Genomic DNA, 13,823 nt, shown 5'->3' with positions numbered 1-13,823 from the left:
ATATAAGACCGTTTTTCTGGTTGGATAGCTTTTACAAATCTCATGAAACTTGAGGCACGTCGGATCGGCATTGGTGCCATTTGGAAGTTGAGATTAAGCAGTGGATTAGCAGCAGCTGATGTCGTTGGACTGTCTTTATTCGTTGTTAATATAGAGCGGCTTGAAAATCTACAATTTTACTATAATAAAATAAGAAAAACTACTCTGGCTCATAAAAAAATGTGTACTCTTTATAGTCAAATATGTTACCGGAAGAAACGGCCGAAATATGGGTATTTGTTCTGGAAATTTCCATGTACTTATTAAACACAAAATTACTGCAAACGTTAAGCCAGACCGCCACGTGAGTAGCGTTGATATTGTCAAGAAACTAAACATTTTGCTACCGGTTTTGCTCAGGATTGAGACATCGAATGGAGGGCAAATGCATTTGCCACATAGTTTGAATCTTGCGCCATCAGACTATTATCTGTTTCGATCTCGATAGAATTCCCTTAATAGCGTTGATTTCAGTGGAATTATGCAAAGATTATCGGTCACAATATTTCGCCCACAAAAGTACTTCAACGATGGATCCATGGTGTTATCAGAAAAATGACAGAAGGTCATCGATCAAAATGGCCTACGTTTAGTGAAGTAATACTTGAAAATAAAGAAATATTGGCTATATGATTTTCGGCAGAATTACATATATAACAAACATAGTCATGTTGAAAATTAAAGCAAGGAAAACTATATGAACTAGCTGAGCTAGTATTCCTTATGTGTAGAAACAGTGTATAGATGCAAGAGTAAGATAGATTGCGTTACTGGCACAGTCTTCTGACGATTTTACAGCAAAAAGACGGGACGCTATACATAGGTCTATTAAAACCGTGCTTATTAGTACATATATATACTTCATACATATATATACGCATGTCCTGTGTATTCCTTTCCCTGCTGAAGCGCTAGGCGAAGATCGTGATGAAAGCGAATTGAAGCTTGAGCATGAACGAACTACACAACGTCGCACGTTCGAAAAACCGCATTTTATTCACCACTGTCTTATTCATTAATAACCTTTATTTTTTTTATCACCAGATTCGCTAGCGTTGATGCGGGGGACGATGCAGTCATATGGTAAAGGCAGACAACGGGCTAATAGACAAACCTTGAAAGACGACGAAGGTACGCTTATCTCACAGCGCGGCATTACACGTGGTGACCACGCTTAATTCTTATTGTGGAAAACCATCAACTGTAGAAAAGCTGGCTGTCAATCCACCTAGTAAAAACGGAACAAAGTATAATAATACAACACGGGGTGGATCGCTATAGAAAATATATTAAGAAAATAGTTTGCTCAAGATGCCTCGAACAGTTCCGCTTTGAATGGGTCAGTCGTAAAGCGGAGAGTATTGCTAAAAATTAAAAGCTCAGCTGGTGAACGACAGCTACAGGACAGCTGCAACCTCCCAAGTACTTCAAATGAACAACAACGCATGTGATTGTAATAACTGTCTATTTTCGCGCAGGAAACGCATTTAGTTTAGAACATGGGATTAAATCGGTTGGAGGTAATTTTTCTGCTATTGTCGAATCAAATCCTAGTTTTTATTTCGCCAAATTCGATTCACCTTCGCACCGCCTATGTACCCTGGTTGCAAAAAGGCTTAATTACTAGAAAAAAAAATACATTCAAAAGTGCTGATACAATTTGTACAACATTCGTACTGTCTATTACGTATATGGAAGCCTTTTTTTTTGATCGCCAAACGCTTTGACTACCTGGCCGCACGTAACTATTCATAGTTGCAAGGACTCCGGTACTGCCACGGACTAGCACATATCGACCTGTTGGCGTCGTGCGTTGGAATTATATGTTCCCTAATCCCACTTTGTGCTTTCGCTCGCAGCTGAGCGTCCAGCATAATCAAGAAGGGCAAAGATTCTCAAGTCAGGACTTTGCTAGGCTTACCGTTAGGGCCGTTAGGGCTTCTGATTCCACTTTTTCTACATGTCATAAAGATGCGTGCCGCGAACATAGATAATATCCGAACACTATATAAATGCGACACAGACCTGGAAAAAAACGGGGCTAGTTAAGGAGATATGGTATTTGTAGTGATGTACAGCAGGCACGTTGTCTCGTATTGAGTATTCAGGGAAGATTTCATGAACCAGGTGTCAATAAGTGGTATTTGAAGAAGGGCGTTTTGGTTTGGCGTACGCAATTATATTAAAGAATATTGTTTGTATCACACGCCGATACAGATGCGTATACCAGAAGCAAGTGTGCATATTGTTCGTTACGCAACATTTGCAAAAAGAAGAAATTGCTTACCTATCGAACACGTCCTACTGCAAGGATTCAACTTTTCAACTTAATATCAGTAAGATGCAATCTTACTGTTGTAAAACTAACCTACTACTTTAACACTAGCCCGCAATGTTTTACTCTTCTCAAGTAAACTAAATTCTATTCGAAGATAAGAGAGAGCTATCATTAAATTCATAAATTTATTGTGTATTGATTGCATTTACCTGTTTATTTAACGGATATCGAACGGCATGGCTAGCGGAGACGACTTGTAAAACAGGCAAAGGTAAATATACCTGCGGAAAGAACTGAGGGAATCCACAGCCAGAGATGACGTGGTTGATACGTTTTGACGTCCAATTATAGACCTTTTTTAAAAAAAAGTGACGACAAAAGCAACTATATATATATATATACTATTGAGCTGGATCAGCGAAACGTGGTGTCGGTTCGAGTAAATACGTCATACAGGCTCGTCATCGGAGTAATTCAGTCAAAGAAAACATAGCCTTCGATCATCAATAGATTCCATAACTGTCTATGTGACCTGCAGTGCAGACCTTTATCAGTATAGTGTTATTTAATCAGATTTGTTATTATGAAATAGAAATGAAATAATTAACATTTTTACCCAAGTATACTATTATTACATACGTCTACGTACGCTATACTGTATACTACACAATGACACCAAGTACTTGCCTCTCATGTTTAACGACGATTTGAAGTATTCCACAATTTAACTAGACACATAATCCTATGCAAGGTGAGAAATGTTCTTTTTGCTGACCTTGACATTAGCACAGGAGAGGAACTAGTTCTTTTGCCTCCCTTACTTCTGCCTGTCAAAACTTTTACCGTTGACCGCCACTGGGATGAATCCAGATGGACGCACGCAACCTAACCTTTAAGAATTTATAGTCAAATACAATCAAAGCAATCCACGACAAGTTTTGCTGTGTGGGTTCACCAATCCTTTGGCAAAGCATTGCGCCTAGACTAATTCGGGAGGTCTACTTTCAGAATGGCCGCTCTTATTTCAGCACGAGTGCTCAAAACCAGAGTTCACACTAAGAACCACAAAAGAAACGAGATGTTTCATACTTCATGGCAGCCAGCAAGAACCTACAGAGGCAATAGCAAACCCTTATGCGGCAACACAGTTGCTGAGTAAATTGAATTCAATGACGGACCCCTGACAACGTAAAAGAGAACAGGAATCTTTAATCCCCATTATTGTTTTATCTTTAACGAGATCGTCCCGCAGCTGGATATCTATCACTATCTTCCGCCACTCCGTAATGTGTCATATTGCCACACGCGATTTGAAGGGCGTTAAGCACCCGCGCTAATGCCCACTGGTAATAGGCGATAACAGTTTTCTGTGGATGCGAAAGATTATTTCTTCAAGTAAAATTCACTTGATGTGAATTCTACTTGGGGATGGGGTGACGTTAAAATTATGATTATCTGAGACAAGTGGCCATGAATCAAGCAGGACATTTCGCCGCGCGGAAGCCTCGCAGTTACATTGGTGAGACGCAATTAGGAGACGATACAGAAGACAATGGCACAATGCCGTTATTAATAATAACAATTGTTAATACTCAGAACGCTATTAATAGTAGCGTCCGAACCATTTACAGATAAATATACAGATATATACCACTGAAGTGCCACTAGCACCTTCGCATTTGACTTTTATTGTTTATGGTTGCTAGCCATCAGGCTACGCTGTAGGATAAAAACGGAAAGCGTGTTGGCTAGAAATAAATCGTGAAAAAAATGTTTACATAAAATGGCTTTCTGTTAGAATAGAATCTACTAGACGTACAGCGTGTTTGAGGTAATTTAGTAATGTAGGCGCTTTACTACATACAGCCGCTTAGTAAATTGATCTGCATGTCTTGTTATGGGACCTTTTCTGTTAACAATGTCTGAGCACAGATCCGAGAAATCTCTGTTCTATTAGATGTTGTCAATGGCTATGACCGTTTAATCCGTGCACACGCCGATTAATAAAGGAAACTCACATAATTGACTGATATTCGCTTATAATACGCCACATTTACATTATAAGTCCGTTAAACATGATGATCAATTCAATTGTGGAAATGTGTTCCGAGACATAGTTACCATCTGCGTATGGTGAGACGACGGTGTCGGTATCGTACGTTTACTAGAAAGACGACGCCGTACCGAGAATACGACCGCCGAGAAATCTCTGTTTAAGCGAAGCAGATGATCAAGATTAATGGTGGAACTTTTCGAAACTTGACGGCCGCAACGGTTCAGACAGTGTCCATGAGACCAGTTCCAAATCCAGGTCGTTTTATACTCAGCCGAGTTAACGATTTGTCTGATAGTTGAAAGTGGTTTAAGAACGTAACAAGCATGAATAATTGTAAGCTTCCGGTACATTTTCATAGAAAACACATCCTGCTCTCGACGGGCAGGTGAGAGAAAGCTCAATCAAAAGAAAAAAGGCTCAAGTGGATCACCTAACGTCATCGAATGAGTGACAGGTTTGAACAAAGTGAGTTTATGTTACCGTGTACCAAACGGAAGATCACGGTTAAATGACCAATTAGAGCTAAACAATTGTCATAATTGAAAAATGTTGATATTGATAGTAATGTTGATGAACGTTGGCCAGTAACTTGGTCTACTTAAGTTACCACATGAATTTTGCATGTCTATTGATATGCATTCGAAGCAATCATTAGTCAAAAAATATTTTCGAATACGCTCTCCGGCTGCCTTATCTCGCCTTAAGCAGATCTGCAATGTCGATGACAATTCTTTTTTTGTTCACAGCCGGCCATAGCTGTAAATACGCATAATGCAACATCATCGCTAGTTCGGCACCTGTCGTTTTTTTGAGCGCTTTACCACAACAAAAATCAAGTGCGAAAAAAAATTCGTGTGCTCATTGAATCTACTTGGTTTCGTGGCATTTACAACTCTCCCCCATAGAAAAACAGAGGTGCACTCGATGCCCATTGCATTTCTGTTCATATATCCTAGCAAATGAACAGGTCGACCAACGACGCCAGTCCTAATTAAACCTAATTACTTCTATATCGCATAGTAGTGTACTTATTGTAGGTTATATTTGTGTGACAATCACTGCAGAATGGCTGTCGACTATTACATAACTGTAACATTCGGAAAAGAACGCACATTGCCTAAGTTTCGACACGGAATCTAACCATTCTACAACGCGAGCGTAGCCAATGTGTTATTAGACAATCATCTCCTCCATGATGTGAAACCTAGGTCCGATCGTTATCTGACACAAAAGCCAATCCGCTAGCTACCTACAAACCGTGCAGACAAATATATATTAGCGCCATATATAGCAACCGTGTAGACTTCACATTTCTACTATTACACAGGCGCACCGTAACTGAATAATAGCGTCGTTCATTCATGGCGAGTTGTTATCTCTGTTGAGAACTCAAAATCACTCTCCAGTATACAATTGACCTTCGCTAAGTTGCGAGCAAAACTCGCGGCGAGCCACCCTTAGGCATGATCACAAAGATCATTTACCATAGCCGCACCGGAGCTGGCCGCTGTCTTCTGAGCGGCGTCTGCTTACACTGTGCAGACGACTCTCTCATTTATGTTAAATGATAGAGTCGTCTGCACAACATGCAACAGGATATTTGGCAACAAGCACTCAAGCGTGCAGGCCTAGGCGCTAACCAGTCATGTTCTATGCTATGAGCCATCCTAAGAAAACAAGCAGTGAGGTAAGAAACACAACTATTTCAACCAGTTTTTGTTTGTTTTGCTAGCCCAACAAAAGCGGGGTGGGTGTGCTGACAGCGCGGTGCTTTGTGTTCTGTACACCTGTCAAATCTTGCATCACATGGGGTGTGACTTTCGATTCGCGCATAGCATGCTACACATCATTTAGGGTACGTCTTCTACCAACTAGTGTCTTTTGACATCTGCTGATGACAATGAGATAAGGATCACGAAAAAAGACCATAGGGTTTTGTTATTCAGACCTGTGAACAGGTTTGACGACGGCCTCACCTGTAAAAAATGCGCTGCTGTGTTCAAAAATAGGCTCGCACAAAGCCGACGTAACAGATACGCACGTTGTAAAACTAGAAACCCTGAAAGTCCTGGAAACGACGGCTGCGATACTTCTCATGTAATTATCACGATATTCGCTATTCTGCTTAAAATAAGCGTTGACAGTACTAAGTACAAACTACTTGGGTCCTACGTATATTTCGAATAGGCCTGAAGAATGACTTCGCAACGAACTGCGCCAAGCCGTACGTAGGCGAAGCGGCCATCGTCTAGCAGCTGCTATGGTGAGTCAACTGTAGTTATCTGCTCAAATCTGCATGTTTGTCCCGTCGCTCTTATATTCTATTTAGATGGTAGTAACTGCCAACTGCACCGAAATATCCATGTAGAAATCAGTCGACGTACGAGAGACCGCTCTTGCCTGAACAACTCTGTTGTTGGACCCGGACAGAAGCACAATCGACCGATTCCAGCTGGCCAAGGAGCCTTCACCGGAGTTCTTGCCGAAAACGACAAAAATCATCAAGCAATGCAATAATGTGTTGAGATGTTAGATATTGGGGCTCACGTAATTAGCCGATAAATACTATCACTAGAATGGCACAAACGCGTCTATATTAAGTGTGTGTTTGGTGTTTGTATCCGTTGTCGTACCCACCATCGTATACGACGGGTTTTGCCCACCGATTCGGCCAACAACCGGAAGCCAATCGTAACTTATGCATTCATCATAATACTTCACGGGTTTGCTATAACATTTTGCTGGGCCTTAACCTTTATGTACGTGCAAACCAGTGTACGCATCCTGAATGAACGTATTCTTCGTTACAAAACACCGATGTTTTGTTAATTTCATATTAGCATACACTAGTGTTATAGATGCCTTATCAATTCTCCACGGGTGCGCCTTCACTGCAATACAAAACCAAGCAATGATTGCAACCTGCAACATGTATTAAAGGCAAAAGACTAGACGCAGGCGTTTGATCGTACACTCGATTTGCTCTGAGTTAGTTGGCGTTGCTCAGACGGACGCTATTCAAAGGCACATGTTTCGCTTGCCAACAGTAACGGTATGTAGTGGGTTGTAGGCTGTATATCTCGAGCCACCGTTAGGCTTGCCAGCCCATTTACCTCAGTTAAGGCAAATGAAATTGCGATAGGAACAACTAGCAGGGAGTTGCTCAAAACAGGTCTTCTCGGTCAGAATGCCAGAACCTGAACTGGTACATATTCGTAGTCTTATTGAAGGAGAAATTTAAGCAGACGCCATACTTCATTCACAGATCGCTCGATAGGGCGCGTGTTGCTAGTCATTGCAACAACAGGCAACAAGAGCTATGGAAGCGCCTCAGAACCCAGCTTAAAGCTCAGCTTTGAAATCAGCCCAAAATTCAGCTTAGACTCGCGGCATAGATTGGTACAATCGACAACCGCTTGGCCTAGACCTTCTCTCTGTAAGGGGCTATTGAAGCCCGATCGCGCATCACAATACGCCCCGTCGAACATCGGACTAGACCTGGCCAACTCACTGCAGTAGCAAAATAATTACAAGATGAGTTCTTCATTTTCTCGCTGACTACGTATCTCCCTGTATGCCTACACGCTTACCAGAGCGACTCGGGTCTGGCGTCTTCGCACAGCTCACATACTCTTAATGAGTTCCCGGTGCAAATCTTTACTATAGAAGCATATGACAAATAGCATGTTCAGTAGCTTGATAATGTCCGGGAAAAACTCGGGAAGTGCGAGGTACGGTAATTCGTCATTAAAAAAACGAATTCGTAATTTTGTCGTTTGTACTTTCGCGTTAGAATCTTTGTTTGGCTCATTTGTTTTCTTTACTGGCCGCATCGCAAATTTCCAACGAATTGGAATTACAGAATTACGACCCGGCGCCTTGTACATTTTGGGACTTCAACTGACTTTGCCTGGTTGTGGGTCTTATACACAAATGGAAGCAGGAACCCAAGCGTAGATTATAGTAATCCGCACTTGCAATGTGTCTTACAACAAATCTTGGAGTCGAATCAAGCTGATCAACTTTTTCCCGGTGCATTCCCCCGTTATTCGCGTTTGAAGTAAACTGATCAGCGTTTTTTCCGGTGGATTCTCTCTGTTATTCATTTGTTCTTAGTGTTCCTGGGTTCTCAGAGTGACCCGTCAGCGATCGGCTTAATCATTTCTCATTTTTCATTGTACTTTACGGATCTGGCAGTGCTCAATGCCGTTCCCACATTCTATAGAATGGTGCTGGCGAGGAAGTACGGTTGAGTAGCGGGCTCGCCCGGCTAACACAACACTGCCAATAAGGAAGCTTTAATACAACAGCCACTGACGCGGCATCAACGGTGAATTTAGGAATCTGCAACTGAATGTCCACGCGCATATCACCCAGTCAAATGATGGCTGTAGCAGACAGCTGCTCGTACCGCCGTTGCTCGGCCACGTGCCTAACCTCATAATAAACTGACGGCGTTTGAATAGCAAAACAAAGACCGCGCGAGATGGGCCTATTTGCAACCCCTGAGCCTGCAAGCTACCCATGTGCTTACCGACACACCTAACGAGGTAGTAACCGAGAACGGTGGCAAAACTGTCAATATAACTTTCCTTGTTTGGTTCACTGATCCGTTAGAGTAGACTTATTCTTGTGATGATACAAGTTAGCCGTGGATACCGTACGAGCGAGGCCGTATGCACTATATGACGGAATATACGTGGTAGGACTTCTGCGGAAAGGCGTTTTTGTTCATGGGAACAACTAAATTAATCAATAATTAAATTAGTTTAAATATTAGATTTTACAATATAGCTAATACCGTCCCAAATGCTGAGACCGGTAAACCGCCGAACAATCAAAATGGTAAAGTAAGATCCTATGATGCATAGGATAACATGTGCATATGTTATCTTATGTAAATAGTAGCATCATATTATCATAGTTGGTGGCATGTGAGTCTAGCGGTTTCGAATCCGGAACGGGTAGCCGAAAATTTTTGAAGGCACAACCTCTGCTAGGTCCGAGGAATGCACCTAAGGACAAACAAACCTTTGCGCATCCAAGGTTATGAATAATTTGAAAAAAAATTGTTCGTTCCGTAACAATTGTGCGAAACTCATTCTACGGCGAAATTTGAGCCCCCCTTTTTTTGCTTCGTTTTCTATCTGCTGCAGTGATTATTTAATGGTTTCACTATAGCCGCTGCATGCAAATGTATTGAAACCTCTCGGCAGAAAACCTTTCCACTCGCTGAAATTGTTTGCGGCGCGATGCAGCTCAATTCTATGTGTTTTCTAATAAAAGTAACGTGTTCATATAAAAGAAAGGGGAATACTTTTTTCATTAGAAAATTCGTAGGTGTCGGCGTCAACTCAACGTCAAATCGGCGTCATTAGCAGAATGCCAACGGTATTCAGACAGCCTCATAATCACAACATTCATTCATTCGCTCTCAATATTCTAGCAACCAACGATAAATAATAGTTGTTTCCTAGATTAGCTAATATAAAAAGCGTCACGTACGGAAGCAACGCTGAAATTTCTTGCGAGCACACTAAACCACTAATGCATTAGCAGGGAAAATGCGGGTATTTTTGTAATCATCTTTCGCGGGCAATTGTTGTTGAGTTGAACCCAGTCGTACGACTATATCGGTTATTTCGAATAATGACCACATAAAATTCGTGTACATTATGCCACTGAAACCAACCTATTTCACCTGATGCCAGAACCATTGCTATTAAGCGATGTCCATGTAAAATAGGTACAGGTTAACAAAGCCCGAACAAGATATTTTGAACAATTGATGAAATAATCAGTCAAACTACTTTATTGACCATACGACATTACCAACGATATTAGAATTGTTTGAAAAGGTGACCTCGCTAAAGTAATACGGACAGCTACTGGATAGGTTGTCGTCACTTCCATTATGGATGTATTGAAAATTTTTGGAAAATCGGGTTATATATATTAAATAACACTATAAATTGTAGGGAAATATTATTTAACGTATGTATTTAAATAATAATAATAATGATAATAACTTTTCCGAAGTCCATTTCATTAGGAAGTAAAAAAAAAAGGCGTCCATTTAGATACGATCGCTCTCCGTCCGTATATATTTCGTGCTCAAACGGCGCCACGAAAATCGTACGTTGTACTAGAGAGCTATCCTGTAGTGTTAGCCTACCATTTATTTTATCGTCCATACTAAAGGCCCTTAATACCCTCTCTAGTCAATCTCTGACGCCCACTCGTCTGCTACACAGATTTCGTTTGTCTCGACCTTCACCGTTGTGTTTCCGCAATGATTACATTATGGCAACAGTGCCTGCGCTGGGCGTCGTTATGCGTCATGTAGCATCAATCCTACAACAAGCACGCAAGAGCCGGCTACTATCGTTTCGTTCTGATGTCGTTTACTCTGGCCAGTTTCAATCAAGCAAAACATCTCGCACAACGATAGATTGCTGCACCGCTCCTCGTGGGGTAGTTGTAGCCTGTAGACAGTTGGTCGTTTGTCATCAGCCGCCAGTGATCCTGTGCTATCTGCTGCTGAAAGGTTCTGGTAGAGGGCAAAGCGACTTGTGTGGGACGATCTCTGAAGGACGCGAAACGCCTTACCCACAAAGCATCGACAGTGACGCTGTGACGTAGACTGAGGCGCGGATTGTGTCGTCCAGCGAGAAAATAACTGACATAGCCACGCTTGCCTGACGTTGTGCCACGGCATAATGTCGTTCTGTTGGTTTTAAGATGCTAGCGTCGAGTCCCGGGACGACGCCAAAAGAACGCGTGATCACGTTGAAATAGAAATAGCCGATGGAAAAGAAAAAAACGAAAGCGAAAATATGCACGATAAAGAACAAACATGAAAGCATTAGTTGTGTCGTTTACAAGTGGTAAATAATACCCATATGTGAGGTGATGGTTGGGTGTATGCTGATAAGGTAGTGAGTGAGAGTAAGATAAAGAGAAAACTGATGGGGATATACGATGGACGAATCGCAGTAACTGTAATAATAACTGAGTGATTGGATGAATTTGGCTTTTTGTGGGGATCTGAAATAGGTTTCCATTGCTACTATGAAGATCCACCAATGATTGTCATCGGTATTTTGGGTATTGAAGCCACCTGCTATTACTGTAATTAGATAATAGCACTTTGTTATTAAGTAGTAGGGTTACCTTTGTTATTAAGTTAATAAAATTATATATGATTTAAACCGAACCCTCTATAGAACCTTCAGTTATAATGGCCGTAACTATAAATCGGCGGGAAATCATTGTCAAAAATAAGCTAAACGTCCTACTCTAGCCCGGCAATTTTTGAAGACATTTATTACTACGAGCTATTTTCAAAGAACACATATTTCTTTGAACGTGATTTTTGACAAAATGTCTACGTACTTGTGAGTTCGGAGCAGTTTACAGATTCGTAAACTTTTTAGTATGTTTGTTGTTATTTTTATGAAGAATCGTGTGCCGGAACTTTAAGCTTATCGGGTTTTCATCGATCGAGAGGCCTAAGTAACGACCGAGGCTAATTTAGTACGTATTTATTCATATACACCTGACGTTTTCTAATTTATAACTAAGGTTCTGAGCGTAATGCACAATTGAATCACCTTCTCTTTTATTAATTTTTCCCCTCTTCTGTCTCATTTAGCTCATTTCAGGTGTTCATCTGCAAGTAGCTGCACAAATCTGCCTTGGCTTTGTATGCCGATAAAACTCCGTAAATCGTCATTCCTTCACATAAAAGATTTCCAAATCGAACCTATTACATTATACGACCCCGCGATTATGCTCCGTGCAAAAATGTCTATGTCAGTCACTGTGCTGCTTAGAGAACTGATCCAGAACCTAGCTAAAAACTATATATTATTATAATCGATGGTACGGAATGTTTGCAAACCAGAGCTTTTAACATTAGATAGGGTTGCAGTGACCTAAATACACGATGATATAAAGCATATCGCGCATGTGTAAATCAAAATCAACAACTCAATTAAGACAAGGCCTATCGAAACAACACCTCTTATTGTTATTGTTTTTGGATGAACCAAAGTACATTGCACTATGAAGATCAAACTGGTTTTGCTTCCTGTAATACAATGCTTTTTTCATTAATAATAATAATAATATCTTTTGCAGTTGTCCACGTTATTAGACGAGTTGGGGCATTACATTACAAGAGACATGAATTCTTAGAGGATACACTATTGCCCTCAGTCTAACATTCTTCCGTCGCCGTCACCATCACCTGCATAGACGCCCATGTATTTCATTATACGACTCAAATACCATGCATCCATTTGCATTTTCCTCCACATACACATTACAAGTACCTCCTGCATATGTTTACGTCGGTAGACCTTACTTGCGTCGTACCTCACAACTACGTAGCATAACTTTATGTTACATACAACTCGCTTTGGCGTCAATTCTCTTTTAGGCTACTCACAACTATTGCAACAACCTAGGCTTCGCGCTCCACACAATGAGCGAACCTTTAACCATACATAAACAGGCAGGACGTCAATGCGCAACTGCACAGTATTTCACTGCGACATCCCAAGGCCCGTATCAAGTAAAGAAGGTTTCGTATGATACACTGTTGCAGATAACCATAACAGGAGTAACCGAAGCAACTAGGTGAAGCCGACGGAAGCGAGACCGCCTGGCGACCATCTGCGCCTGTCATCTGTATATATTATTATATAATGGGACAACACTAGACATCCACTAACAAGAGATGAGAAGAAACAGATTTTCTATTAATTATGCTTCCAGTTGATACGAATGCCGATGACTGAAGTGTAGGTGTGTTTCTCACACCTGTCAACTCAATATTTTGCTATACACTATAAACCTACTTTCGCTGGGCCAGCCTGTGTGCATATGAATGCAATATTGGCATCAATAGTCGTGGTTGAAGTAACATGTACATTTATAGTGGATACCATTGAAGCAAGTAAACGCGGGGCTGGTCCAGTCTAGGCCAGTCGGTTTATATGCAGCAGGTTCGTATCAATGTTATCGATCTTCAGCAGAGCAACGGGTACAAGGTACAGCCTAAGGCGACCTGTATCTTACACACTTATCTTCGCAAGACAACGATGCGCTCTGCAGTAGACAGTAGTGAACATGCATCATAATCGTAAAGACGCATAACCGATGCCAGGCATTCTAGCTAGCTATAGGCCAGCTGTTTTTCTACTCTATCATGACCTTTTTCCCGTCTTTGTTCGGGCAGCCCCTAACAGGCATATAGGATCGTTTGCATTTTCAACTTTGCCAACTCGAATGGCATTCACGTCAATACGACTAGTGACAATGTGACGATCCGGCAGTCTGTCAACGGTCTTACGACGAACTTCTATTGTAAAATTTAGAACATTCATATGTACAGCTTACACACATATATATATATATATATGTATATATATATATATATATATA

General features: G+C 41.2%; 2 long non-coding RNA genes across 2 annotated transcripts; one reads left to right on the top strand and one right to left on the bottom strand.

Annotated features, from left to right (window-relative positions):
• Window positions 1-1,012: 1,012 nt before the first annotated feature.
• LOC111267517 (uncharacterized) lies at window positions 1,013-2,784 on the bottom strand. Its single transcript, XR_002684671.2, has 3 exons — window positions 2,527-2,784; window positions 1,961-2,064; window positions 1,013-1,267 (listed from the first exon to the last, which is right to left on the bottom strand). It is a non-coding gene; the product is annotated as an uncharacterized LOC111267517 (long non-coding RNA).
• Window positions 2,785-5,926: 3,142 nt separating this feature from the next.
• On the top strand, window positions 5,927-13,712 carry LOC111267512 (uncharacterized). Its single transcript, XR_002684666.2, has 3 exons — window positions 5,927-6,060; window positions 6,561-6,636; window positions 12,028-13,712. It is a non-coding gene; the product is annotated as an uncharacterized LOC111267512 (long non-coding RNA).
• The last annotated feature ends 111 nt before the right edge of the window (window positions 13,713-13,823 follow it).

This window comes from Varroa jacobsoni, unplaced genomic scaffold, assembly GCF_002532875.2.
Source record: "Varroa jacobsoni isolate VJ856 unplaced genomic scaffold, vjacob_1.0 scaffold_1195, whole genome shotgun sequence".
Taxonomy (NCBI): Eukaryota; Metazoa; Arthropoda; class Arachnida; order Mesostigmata; family Varroidae; genus Varroa; species Varroa jacobsoni.
Note: the sequence above shows the minus strand (reverse complement) of the source record. Positions and strands in the feature narration are given on the sequence as shown.